At 44.1% G+C, this 13629-nt stretch overlaps 1 protein-coding gene across 1 annotated transcript in view; it reads left to right on the plus strand.

The window, feature by feature from the left end:
- Nucleotides 1-292: 292 nt before the first annotated feature.
- Nucleotides 293-13629, plus strand: part of CALY (calcyon neuron specific vesicular protein) — a 108298-nt gene continuing 94961 nt past the window's right edge. The window contains exon 1 of the mRNA XM_078643316.1: nt 293-406. The gene's annotated coding sequence lies outside the window, so the exon portion shown is untranslated. The remainder of the gene's footprint in view (nt 407-13629) is intronic.

The following is a 13629-nucleotide window of genomic DNA, read 5'->3' on the forward strand; positions in this document are numbered from 1 at the left end:
TGGAGAGAGAGAAACACGTGAGAGCACGTGTCTCAAAGCAAACAAGCGCCCCATGATGATACTTCTGCCAGGGGCTTTCTCTCACAGAAGAATGATCACTGAGGGACATGAACCGGTGGCGTCTCAGCTAGACGTGTGCGTACCTTCTTTTTATGTTTATGACACTGTAGCAATGCTGCACCACAGACACCGCCAGCAGAGATTCTGTTAGAGGGACAACGTCCCCCAGACGCTCCGCTCCCCCTCACTCATTGAATCCCTTCTGCACATCCTTTGGATCCGTTACCTTGGAAACAGTTGCCAGGCAACCCTGCTCCTCCTCTGCACAGCAGCAGCAGCGGTCCAGCATCCCTGTGCACAGAGAGACCCCGCAGCACCCAGGCTTTCTGCGCCATTGAAGACCCCCGTAAGTTATCTCAGCTCTTATTGTACGCGAGGCGTGCCCGTCAGCGCCTCGAGGCCCACTAGCGACCGCCAAGTGCTTTGTCTACCAGCCAAGGTTTCAGGCACACTGGCACTTGGCGTCACAGCGTCGGATAGGATTTCGCCCCCTTTATCGGGCTATGGAAGCCTGTCTAAGGCCAGGCCACTTTCTCAATAATAGGGGCTAATGGGGCAACCTTCTGCAGTTTCTCAGCAGCGAAGGCATCTTGTTTGGGGGCGCTGTGTATGTGTGCGTGTGGGGGTGGGGTGGGGGGGGGGGGGAGTGAAGCTGCAAACTGACGTTTTCGAACGTTAACGAATTTCGTCGAATATCCCGAATGATTAATTGTCTGTCCGATGTTAATGTGACTTTAATAGCCGGGAGGGTAACTCGGTGGGTTCAGAGCCTCTTATAGACATCTGACCTTAACCTGCAGGTTACACGACGGTTGTCTTCTTTTATATTCGGTCATAAGAGTTCGATTGTTTTGGGTACAAAAAAGGCATATTGAGCGAGAAGGCGTTCGTTTTGTTGTGTATACTAAATATCCAGCGAGTATTGTATCGTGGGTTTTAAATATACTCTACCCAAAATGCTCGGGCGCTTGCGTTCTTAGCCTTGAAGGCGGAGGAGGCACCACAGCCATCTTTACTTCACTGCTGCACATCCGTGTGAATGCCATTGATGTGCCCTACCTGCTGTAGACCAGCTTGCATATGGCTGGGTCCAAACTGAGGTGGCATGGTGGGCAAAAGAACAATGGCTTGGAATGCACCCGATGCGATTGCTAGTGTTTAGGGTTATTGCAAGCATTCCTCCCATCTCCTTTTGTGTGTTTGATGCTATGCCCTAAGTGGCGAGGGCATGCCCAGACGTGTGTCCCATGCTCACTGTGCCACTAGAACCAAGCTGCACCCGACTGCTGAGCCAATCAGAGCGTAAGGGGTCTTGGGGTACTTGTTCAAGGAGGACCTGGCCTGGTAGTTCGGGCTGAACTGTTATTATTGGAGCAGGGCAAGGACTGATTGCATATGGCTGAGTCCAAACTGAGGTGATATAGTGGGCAAAAAGCGATGGGTTGGAATGATACTCTGAGCAATTCCCTGTGGTTAGACTTTTTGCAAGCATTCCTCACATCACCTTTTGTGTGTTTGATGCTACATGGTTCCTGTGCTCACTGTGCCACTGGAAACAAACTATGCTTGACTGACAAGCCCCAACGAGGGCAAAATTAGTCTTGAGTTGCTTCTATTTCCGTTCAGGGAGGACCTGGTCTGGCAGTTCGGGCGGGACTGTTACTTGTGGAAAAGGGTCAAGACTGATTTGGAAATGGCTGGGCCCAAACTGGGGTGGCATGGTGGACTAAAAAACAATAGGTTGGAATGCTATGCAGAGTGATTGCCATTAGTTACATTTATTGCAAGCATTCCTCAGATCAATAGTTGCATGTTTGGTGTAAAGCCCTAAGTGACAAGGATATGTCCAGATATGTGTCCTGTGCTCTCTGTGCCACCGGAACCAAACTACACCCAACCAGCCACGGCCCCTGGAGGGAGTTCCGGAGGGGCAGAAAGGCGGGGCGGGGGGGGGCAGGGTGGGGGGTGCTAAAAACCGGAATATGGATAATTGGAGGTAAGTAAACAATTTAATAAATAAAATGAATTTCGTAGCGCGCCCTGCATCGCAAAATGAGACGCAGCGCGCGCTACGAAATTCGTTTTATTAATTAAATTGTTTACTTACCTCCAATTATCCATATTCCGGTTTTTAGCACCCCTCACCCTGACCCTCCCCCGCCCCGCCTTACTGCCCGACCAGAACTCCCTCCACGGGCCGCGGCTGCACCCAACTGATGAGCCACAATAAGGGTGAAACTGGTCTTGTGTTGCTTGTGTTCTGGTTCGAGGAGGACCTAGCCTGGCAGAGCAGGCTAAACTATTCTTATTGTTCTTATCTGGACTCATTTCCATATGGCTCAGTCCAAACTGCGGTGGCATGGTGAGCAAAAGAAGAGTAGGTATGGCCAGACATGGGTCCAATGCCCACTGTGCCACTGGAACCAAGCTCCACCGACTGCCGAGCCCTGTTCAGGGCAAAAGGTGTCTTGGGTTGCTTGTGGTCCAATTCAGGAAGGACCTGGCCTATAGTTGAGCTGGACTGTGCCTATTGGAGCTGGCTTAAGACTGATTTGCATATGGATAGGTCCAAACTGAGGTGGTATGCTGGAAGAAAGAACAATGGGTTGGAATGCTACCCTAAGTGATTGCTAGTGATTTACTCATTGCAGGGATTCCTCCCATCACATTCATGTATTTGAGGTAGCACAGATGGGAATGTCTGGTACAGGTGGTAAGTACCAACGTCCTACATCCAATAGGAATGCTTATTCCCAATCACATGATCAATCCTGGCATTCCCCAGCTAAACATAGCTCTCTCATTCCCCCTAGTGAACCATTCATGGGCATTCCATCTGGTCTCCTAGCAGCCTGCAGCTATATAGATACCCTTCAGGCTGTCTACATCTGGTGGTACTACTACATGATATTTAGGTCTGGTTTTCGGGAGCTCAGTAATCAAATGTACTATTGGCAGGGCTACTGGAATTATGCGGCAGGGGAGCACCAAATTATGTGGCAGGGTTGACAAAATAATGCAGCAGGAAAAGCAAATTATGTGGCATACTGTGGTAAATTTCTTATATACTATTGCTTCATTATTTTGTCATTTTTACACATGGAATATACTGTCTCACTTCAATAGTACCAGTTTAACAACCAAATACTAAAAAAAAGCAAAAGAAAGATGACCAGTTAACCTTTGCAAAGGGCCTTCCGCAGCAGGCGACCCACGTCATTGCGTTTTTAGTAACTTCTGATCCATTTGAGCTAGAAACAATTTTCTTTTTGTTAAAACCTGCAGTTTATGGAGCAGATTATGGATTATGTGGCAAATGCGGCAAATTCATAATTATTTGAGGGAAGGTGACAAGCACTGTCAAAGCCAACTGGTCCTGTCTTGTTGATCTATTGGCTTGACCAATGTTTTTTGCTGATTTTGTTCAGCTGTTTAGCAAAATGATATGGTTTGTGCCGATGCTGTAGCACTGTCCAAAATCAAAGAAAAAAAAGAAAAGAGTGATTATTTGTTTGCATGTGTGTGTCATGATGCATACATACATAGAGTTAGAGGTTGGAAGCAACACATATGTGTGAGTGCAAGCCACAGGTGCCATTATTTTGCGTTTTGTTGGTCCAAAATGGTGCATTTGGATCGGGGTAAAAAAGAAAGTATTTTTAGCTGCACAAATGCAATTTTTGCACAGTTGAGTTGCCTGGAGGAAAATTACAACTGTTGAGCCTCCCCAAACAAATACCCCACCCATAATTAAAGGACCGTGATTGGTTCAGGGAGCAACACAGGAGTGGTCGGGGAGGTAACAGGGAGTGGGCGGGGGTGACGGTGTAATGGAAGCACTGGAGGCTGGATTCGGGGCAGGCCAAAAAAAGCAAAAGACAGGGAGGTGTGGGGAAAGCAATGGATGAGCTGGGGTTGTGAGGGAGCAGCATGGAGCAGGTGGCGGCCAGTTGTTTGGGGGAGAAATAGCACACCAGGAAGAGAGCTAGAAAACATGTGCATTCTCATGAAGTGCTGAAATAAAAAAGTAGTTCCCTGAATGGGAAGAGTGAAAAATACAAGGAATTCAATCAAAAGGATGGTAAAGAGACTGTGCTTCGGGGGAGGGACAAACACAAAAAGAGGAAGGCAAGCCATCAGAAGCAAGCAAATGAGAGTGTCCATAGAGCCAGTCCTCACTTTAAGACCACAGCAAGATTTTGGTATAGACCACAAGAGATCTTTTGGCAATAGACATCTAAAAGCTCTCTCTAGATGAGATCTAAACTGTGTCTGTACTGCTGCTTAGTGCAGGGCACCATCTGTGTTACAGCTCCTCCCTCCCATATACCGTGTAAACACATGCTTGAACCTTACAACACCTGTGGAGTAGTGTGGCTCACTGGTTAGAGGCAGCAGGCTCGAGAGCAGAAGTCGGCCCAGGACCAGGATTCAATTCCCGACGCGGCAGGGTCGTGGACCTTGGCCAATGGACTCGATAATTCTCGCTTCGGTGCTTACTCTAATCAGGGATTCCACTCGGTAACTCTGGGCATTAGCTTGCCTAATCTCCACAACGGCCCCACCAATTCCGGGGATGCCTGGCTCCACCTTGGGGACTCCCAGCAAGCCAGGACAGGTTCCCCAGAGTTATACAGAGCCAGGAGACCTATGGACGGGTAGCAGTGCGCTTTACAAGCTCAAAAACATTTACATTTACATTTAGCACAAGTCCTGGGATCAGTGTGCAGGGCTGTGCAAGACATCCCTTTGGACCAGTCAATGCAATCCTATCTCCCCAGTCTGGAACGGCCCACCAAGGCTCCAGTTGAGATCAGGCAGCAAATCCTGTTTTGCTTTCAGTCTAACATAGGCATAAACTACCCCTGCAGTTTGTGACACAGAGAACATGCCAACATCGCAGGAACAAATTCCAAGCAATGTTGTATTGTGCACCTAGCAATAAAATAATAATATAACAATACTATGGGTTATATAGCACAGCTAATCACCCATGAGAGTCTCAAGGCGCTGTTCCTAGGCAAGAGGAGATTCGGTAATTTGCCCAGAATCACAGGATGTTGAGTCGACTCCAGACTTGAACCTAGTTTCCCATCTCCAAGTTTGGCAGCTCTGGCCGTTATGCCAAACCCTGTACCTTGCAAACATGTATAAATTGTGTGTAACCCTGCATTTCTGGATACACAATCTGCAATCAAATGCAAATTGTCCACTCACCAATGTGTGCACCCCGCGCTAATGTAAACTAGGTGGTGTGTAATTTTGCAGGTGTATTCTAATCAGGGACTAAGCAGGCTGAGGCAGTGACTTCTCGGGACCTCCATGTAGCTGACAGGAACCACAGCATACACATTCTTTCAACGGACTTCTTTACGGTATCAACTTTCATGATACCTCCTGAGATACCTAACGTCCCCTTGAGCTCCAGGCCAAATTCTAAAATATTTGCTCTTGTAGATCTCTGGAGATCCTCAGTGCATTTCATAGTTAGGTGAGATAGGCTTGATCCCGGTCACCCGTGTCAAAACCTCTGCACAAGACAACATTTAAAGTGCTGTGAACATCTCACATATATTCACATCACTAATGTCCTCATGGTATCTGCATTCTGTAGTGAAGATCTTCAAAGATTCTGGGTCAGAATACCATAAGAAATTCTCCTCACCCTGGACAAGGGGTCACAATGTACCACCAGTGGCTCTCATTATCAGTTGAGAGGGAACATCATTTGGGATTCTCAGTGTCTGTGGGTATGGAAGGTCACTGTAGATGTTCGCCCCTTCTTAAAATGGAATATCACCAGGTTCTCTTGTTACTAAAGCCTGGAACCTAACCCAGGATTATGATCTCTTCAAGAAAAGACACTCAGAAGAGACTTTGTTTTAATGCCACTGTGCCCTAAAATATTTCTAGGAACTGTTGCTCTCCTGGACATTGAAAAATCAGATAGACCCTATACTATGGGTATGCTACATCACTAGGGGCCAGATATAGGACAATTTGCTTTTGCGAATTGCAAAAAATTGCGTGTCGCAATTTGCGAGGCGCAAAAGCAAATGTACAACAGTGTCACAGACAATGTTAGCAATTCCTAATGGGGTCGTAAAATGCAAGGCTCATGAATATTACTGAGCCACTCGCAATTTGCGACTCCATTGGGAATGGCTTGCCCTCCCAGGGATGGTGGCCTGCTGAGCTCAGCAGGCCTCCATGTCTGGGACTGCTTTTAAATAAACAAGTTTTTTTAATGCATCCCGTTTTCCTGGGACCACTGCCTGCCCATAAAACATATTTTCACATGCATTCCAAGAGGGGAAGGGTTCCCCTAGGTTCTGTAATAGCTACCACAACATACTCTTCATGTCGTGGTCGACCAATCACAGCACCATTTTAAAAACCAATATCTAAAAAATGGCAGAACAGATGTATAGCAATTAACAAAAAGTATGTTTTCAGACTAAAGTTCTAACTTTTTGTAAAACTTGGTGTAACTGCGTTGAGCAGTTTTTTCTGTATTTGACAGCAAACTTTTCAGTCACGGCCGGCATGACGCGCGGGGGGTTTAATCATTTTTTTTTAAACTTACCTTCGCCTGCCCGGCCCCGCATCGCATTGTCTCTGCTCCGAGTCCCAGGAAGCAGGCAGCCTCCCTCCCTAAACCAATCACAATGCTGCAATGTCAGTGTTGGGAATGGCTGTGACTCGGACCGTACAGGCATCTATGGGGAGGCCATTTTCTGCATGAAGGCTGCATGCAGCCAACATGGAGGATATGCCGACCAAACAGTCAGCTCCCACAACAGTGGGCAAGCCACTCCTCCCCTGCCCTGGAGCAGGTTCACCCACCCGCCCCTACCAAATCCTTCTGCTTTCTCGCAGTGTGAGAAGCAGAAACATAAATCTGTATTTATAATACCATTTTATGTTTCTGCTTCTCACCCAGCGAGAAAGAAGTGAGGTGACGCTCCTCCTCCCACATGGAGGAGCCGCCCATGAAACTTTTCTATAGAAATTAAAAAATGGGAAATGGAAGTTTTAGGACCCCCTTTTTTCTTCACCACCATTTGATGAATTGGCACCAAACTTTCCATGCAGGAGCCAAAGTAGATGACGTTTTTTTGAAAAGGTTCATGGAAATTCGTTAAGCAACACCAAAGTTACTAAGATATATATATACATATTATATATGTATTTAGGATACATTGTAAAAATTAATATTTAACTTTTCAGAGTTTCTACAAAACATGGTGGAATGTAGTGTAAATAAACAATAGTTATCCAGACCAAATTATGTTGTAGTCTGGGACATCATATATATCATGATATTTTCCATGTTATAGAACATTATTCTAAATTAGAGCATTCTGGGATTTATGAAGTGTAGGAAATGGCCCTGAGATGGATTTTTCCACAAAAGAAATTAAAGCATTTAACCCTATCGCTGCTGCCGTCGGCCGTTGGACATCGCGCGAGCTACCTCCCTGGTGCTGCGCACGTCCAACTGCCGACGCGGCCGCACCCGTTTCTTCGAACGATCCGCACTGGCGCGGAACGTTCGAAGCAGTTAACGGGTTAATATCTCAAATTTCCCGTACTTGCACCTTTGATCCAATTATTCAAATGCAAATTCAAGTGCATGTGGACTGTTCTAACAAACTCAGGCCTCATAATCAGTTAATATGTCTCCTGATATTAACAACAATATTTGTACTTTGTTTTTGAAAAAGAACAACGCTTGGTGGACGGCCTTGAAGACCAACAACGGCCATCCACCAAACGTTATGGTATCTTCGGAGTAACTGCTATGACCTTGTTTTCACTGATGGCCCAGTGATCACTGTTGGGCTGGCTGAGATCTCTAAATTTGGCAGGTGGTGGTCTGTCACGGTGTTGGACGTAATGTCCTGCACCATCCAGAAAGAAGATGGACTGCTTGCCATACACTAAATTAAGCCATCTATGATCTTTACCGGCTGGTGCTAGGGGAAAATGTGTTGTGATGTGCGTGTTGATACTGTAATTAGTCTTGTCTCGAGTATTAGCCATGAATCTCCAGGGGAGATGTTAACCAGCTCGATGCCAGTCAAAATCCAGCAGTTTGGTAGTGTGCAGCTGTATGATTTGCAATATGTAACGTAAAATGATAATAAATCCCTGTTTGGAGTATTGATAGAATGATAGCAAGTCCTTGCGCATTAAATTAGCAATTAGCTTTAAAGACAGGAGACAAAATCAGTAGGTGAAGTGTAAAAACAAATGACCTAAGTCAACAGAGATAATGTGAGTCAGTAAGAGCAGGCAAACCCATGTATTCACCCTGTCATTTGAACAAAGTCACGCATAGTTAGCTGGTTCACTAATTAGCATTTGCAGGAGTCAAAGGTTATCTAAATACCTCCCGTTAATGACATTCATAAGGCAAAGTCACATAGTTAACATGTTACAGTTTACTGATTACAAATGTAACACCACCCTGTCATAGAAGCATTACTCATGAGAACTGTCGATCAAGGGCAGGCTCAGTGGAAGGATTATTCCTATCTGGGGTGAAAGGTTATATTGACATACTTCTAGATATCCTGTTCGCATTCCCAGGCACAGCATCACATTATTGAGGATACGGTCAAAAGGCAGAGACTTACACAGGGCAAACATGCACACGCAGCAAAGGATAGACACACAAAGAGGCACGCACATACACACATGCACAGTGCAGACACACAAACAGATGGTCAAGTCAAGTCAAAAGATTATGTTTATTTAGATAAAAAATCTTTAAACAAGTGTGAAGGCATAGCTGCTTGATTAAAAATGTTCTACAAAAAGGTAATAAAATCATTACAAATAACAATATTCCACTAGAATTTAGAAGAAGACTTACACATTTTATACATCTCTTATAAAACAGTTATTAAAAACAACCTTTTTTCTCTTAGACAAGTTTTTATAAAATATTTTTAAATATTATAACATTTCTTTAAATTACTCCAGGCTATTTTGGGGATTCTGGTTTACTTTTATGTATTTCCCTAAAGCAATGGCAATTTCAATTGTGGGCATTTCTGTTAGAAGGTTGACCGCCTGTGCCCTTGTTCTTATAGCATATTTTAAAAATATTGGGCACAGCCACAATTTACGCTCTTCTAATATTGTTAGGCAGTCAAGAATGATATGCAACAAATCTCCTTTGGTGCCCAAATTACACCTGCAACACCCTTTATGATCTAACATTGTTAATTTAAAATCTTTATTTATTAACCAAGGGTTGATCCCAATTCGCATCCTTAATATCTCCTGTCTATACCAGCGATTTGGTAGAATGTCTAAGTAGGGGAACCAGTTTCCCATTGACCAAGACACACAAACAGATGGCATTTCCATAGTGTTTGTTTTACCAAAGCGAAGCATGTTTTTCTTGTTCAAAAACTCCACATTCTTAACTACATGATTCTTTTTGTCTGATTTGTACTTCAAACACCCAAGTGTAGTCCAGTATTTCACTTACTTTTTTCCATAAGCATTCTACACCTTTGTCTTGCTGACTGTCCTAAAATAAAAAAGAAATACATAACAGCTAACAATTGTAATATGGTCATACATTGCCTTCTCCGGGTCCAGATGATATTTGCAAACCTCCTTATCTGGTACGTTTCCTAGAGTTCAATTGTAGACCTCTTTGAGGGCACAGATTTGTGTTAGGTTGTTGTTGTGTAGAGCTCGCTAAGTATGTCACATTGGGGCATATGTATGAACAAGCCCTTTTGCGACTCCTTAATAGCGATTTTTAGCGAATTGCTATTAAGGAATCGCAAAATGCTATGTATATAGGAATCGCAATAATAATTGCAATTCCTTAATATTCCTTAATTGCGATTAGCAAATTGCAAATTGCAATTAAGGAATACCTTCCCATTCATTCCTATGGGCTAGGAGGCCCATAGGAATGCATGCGAAGACATTCTCAATTTGTGAATCGCAATTAGAGAATCGCAAATTGAGCATGCAATTTCAAGGGTGCGAGGGTGTCAAAAGGACATCCTGTTGCCCCCCCTGAAATATGTACGTGTACACATGTGGCGCACATACATGCCCTAAGGGCATGTATGTGCGCCACATGGCACTTTGAAAAATGCAAAAAAGTGGATTTTTCAAAGAAATCGCAAATTACCACCAACTTGAAGTTGGTGGTAATTTGCATTTTCTTATGGCCAAATTGCACTTTTTCTTTGCTTCATACATTGCATTTAAAGAATCGCAATTTGCGATTCCTTAAATGCAAAATAGAGAATCGCAAATTTTGCAATTCTCTAATTTGCGATGCCCTTTTGGGATGATACATCCCAAAAGGCCTTTTCTCGTTCGCAAACGGGCCGATTCTGAGAATCGGCCCGTTTGCGAACAGGAAAAGGGCTTGATACATATGCCCCAAAGATTTTCTAGTTGCTGAACTACCTTGACTTCCGCAAGTAATATGATTTAACTACATCAAAACTCCTGCGTAAGCAGGTATTTGAAAAAACGCTTCCATACGTCATTTGTAGTGCACATTTTCAGTGAAGGGTTTGAATATCACTGCTTCTTATAGGTGCCCCAGTTTTTAGAAGACAGTCTGTTTTAGGACCTTAAGGTATTTCACAAAGAACCCTTTTGAAAGAGCTGAATGTTCCCACAAGGCAGATGGATTTAAATACATCTGTCAGACCCAGGCTATTAGGCGACACATATGGGGGACTATGAGCATTTACCACTGCTATCCCAGGGCCATACTTACGATAACCCTGCAAATCGAGCATCAGGGACTCTCCTTTAGCACTTCACTTGTGCCTGAGCAGTTCACGGCTTCCAGGGAAGTGGTGTGGGGTTAGAGACTCAGAATTCAACAATGCACACAACTCACAAATAATGGCAGTGTCCAGGCAATACTTGGAATTAAAAAAATAATGTTATTTTTACAATAACTCAATAGTGCACAGTATAGTAATGATTTACTGGCACAAACAAATGACTACTCAACTACACTATCACTATGCTAAAGCACAAACCCCCAGATTCATCATTGTCTCGTTTTGCGAGTCCTTAATAGCGAATATTAGGGAATCGCTATTAAAGACTCGCAAAATGGGATTCATGTAGAAATCGCAATTTTCATGTAGAAATCGCAATTTTATTTGCGATTTCCACAGCTTCCTTATTTGCGATTCGCAAATTGCTAATCGCAAATAAGGATGCGATTTCAAGGGTGCCGGGGGTGTCCAAAGGACACCCTGTAGCACCCCTGAAATGTAAATGTAGACTGATGTTGCGCACACACATGTCCAAAGGACATGTGTGTGTGTAACATACCACTAAGAAAAAATGCACTAAAGTGCATTTTTCTAAGTCGTCGCTATTTACCACGAAGTCAGACTTCGCGGTAAATAGCGGCCAAAAATCGCGAATTCGCAATTCAAAAATGGTTAATGAATTGCATTCAAGGAATCTCAAATAGAGATTCCTTAAATGCAATTCCTTGCAATTTAGCGAGTTCGCAAATTTACGATTTTTGCATTTGGGATGATGAATCCCAAATGCAAAAATTGCGCTCGCAAATGGCCAGATTCTCAGAATCTGGCCCTTTGCGAGCCGAATTCCCGTTGATGAATTTGGCTGTATGGTCTCTTAAGAGTCTGTAGCGCACAAATGGGGAATAAGAGGTTAAAGTTTCAGATACATATTTAATGTGCTTAATCTATTTAATTTCTGGTTATGGTGTTATCTTTGCCTTCTCCTTCAGGTTATTTTCAATCCTTGTAATTTTTTAGATCAGTTAAATGGAGATTTTGTCACAGAAGTGTTTAGGCACTCTAGATTGCATAATTCTGTTGGAAGGGCTGTCTGCTTCAGGTATATGAGTGAGGTGGTGGTGTCTTTTTGTGGGTCTGATTGCTTTCTTTGCAGGCTCTGTTAAAGTGCTGTGGCATGCTTTTGTCTATTTAATCTCCTAATTTTCTCCAATATGTTGAGTTATGTTTTCACTCTCTTCATGTGTTTTCATGGTGGTTTTTTTGTGGTAAATTCATTATGTGGTTTTTGTTGGTATCTGTGTGTCCAGTGCAGCGCTGCTCCAGTTGTAGAAGGTGTGTATGTCTTTTGGCTTCATGTTTATTGGAGTTTTTAAAGGTAGGTTTTGAACTTGCTGAATGTATGTTTTTTTCATTGTTTGTATAAACGTTTGTTTTTGATGTTTTTCGAAGTTTTGTTATTGGTAGGCATGTGGATCTTGAAGGTGATGATGTTGTAGTTGCTACAGCTTATGGGAGAGTTGTCTGTAACTGTGACTTCTCCTAATGTGCAAATATGACAAATAGTGTGTGCCCTGCACAGTGATTTGGGCAAGAAACAACACGTTGTAGGTTGAAGGCTTCAGGTTGGTTGCAACAGCTGTGGTTAGATTCTTTTGCAAACCATGGGGCCCATTACTATGTCGGGCGGATTGCCACCGCCAGGCTGGCGGTAGCCACCCCCGGCCTGGCGGAGGCAATCTGCCCGACATCCACACATCAGTTTCCCCCCCCCGCCATATTAGTATGGCGAGGGGACCTCGGCGGATGGAAAGACCGTCCGCTGCTTTTCCTGCCCCGATCGCCTTGCGGCCGGGGCGGAAAAGGAATAATATGGTGGCGGTGTCTATCAGACACCGCCAGCCATATTATGATGGGCATTTTTCAATGCCTTTCCGTTGCGGCAATGCAGCCACGGAAAGGCATGCGGAGAATCCCTGCGGGGGCCCGTTTCGGGCCCCCAGGGACTCTGGGGGGGTGGGTGGTGCACATGGGGGGTACCTATGGTACCCCCCAGCAGTTCCATGCACAGCATGGCAGGCACAGCGCGGTGCCTGCCATGCTGTGCATGGAAGTGCACAGCATGCTTTCCTGCCATTGTGGCGGGCGGTGCTGAGTGCCCACTACTGTGGCGGGCGCATCCTAATGCTGGTGACGGGATCCCCACCCTTACGGCGGCTGGTCCCTATTACCACGAGGAGGGCGGGCGAGCAAAGTCCGCCCGCCATCCTAATGACCCCCCATGTGTTGATGTCTCCTAGAATGGATAGGTTTGGGTGTTCCAGATTGGTGTTGGTTACTGTATTTTAAAGTGGCATTTGTCCATGGCTGTTTATTTTTGTTTGTAAAAGCTTTATTTTGACATCTAGTGTCATAAAAGACATTTTATGAGAGAAATACAAAATAAGCATATCAAACAACAGCATACTAAAAATAATATATACAAGTGATCCATCCAGGTGCACTGCTGCACCCTCAGCGTAAAGTGCAGTTACTGGGATCAGCTAGTTAAGAAGTTAATACACATCATATCAGGTCTCGCATTAGGAAAGTTTGAGCTATTGGTATTGTAAATGACACCTTTTTTTCATGTGTTGGTTTTTAAAATAGCAAAATTAATAGCTTTGTCATTAACAATGCCATTAGTTTTAACTTTCGCAAATGTGACACCTATAGCATTTGTAATGCAATATGTGTTGTATTTATGTGACTTAGATGTATTGATATTACAAATTACAATGGCTTTTAA

The sequence above is a fragment of the Lissotriton helveticus genome, chromosome 5_1, assembly GCF_964261635.1.
Source record: "Lissotriton helveticus chromosome 5_1, aLisHel1.1, whole genome shotgun sequence".
Taxonomy (NCBI): domain Eukaryota; kingdom Metazoa; phylum Chordata; class Amphibia; order Caudata; family Salamandridae; genus Lissotriton; species Lissotriton helveticus.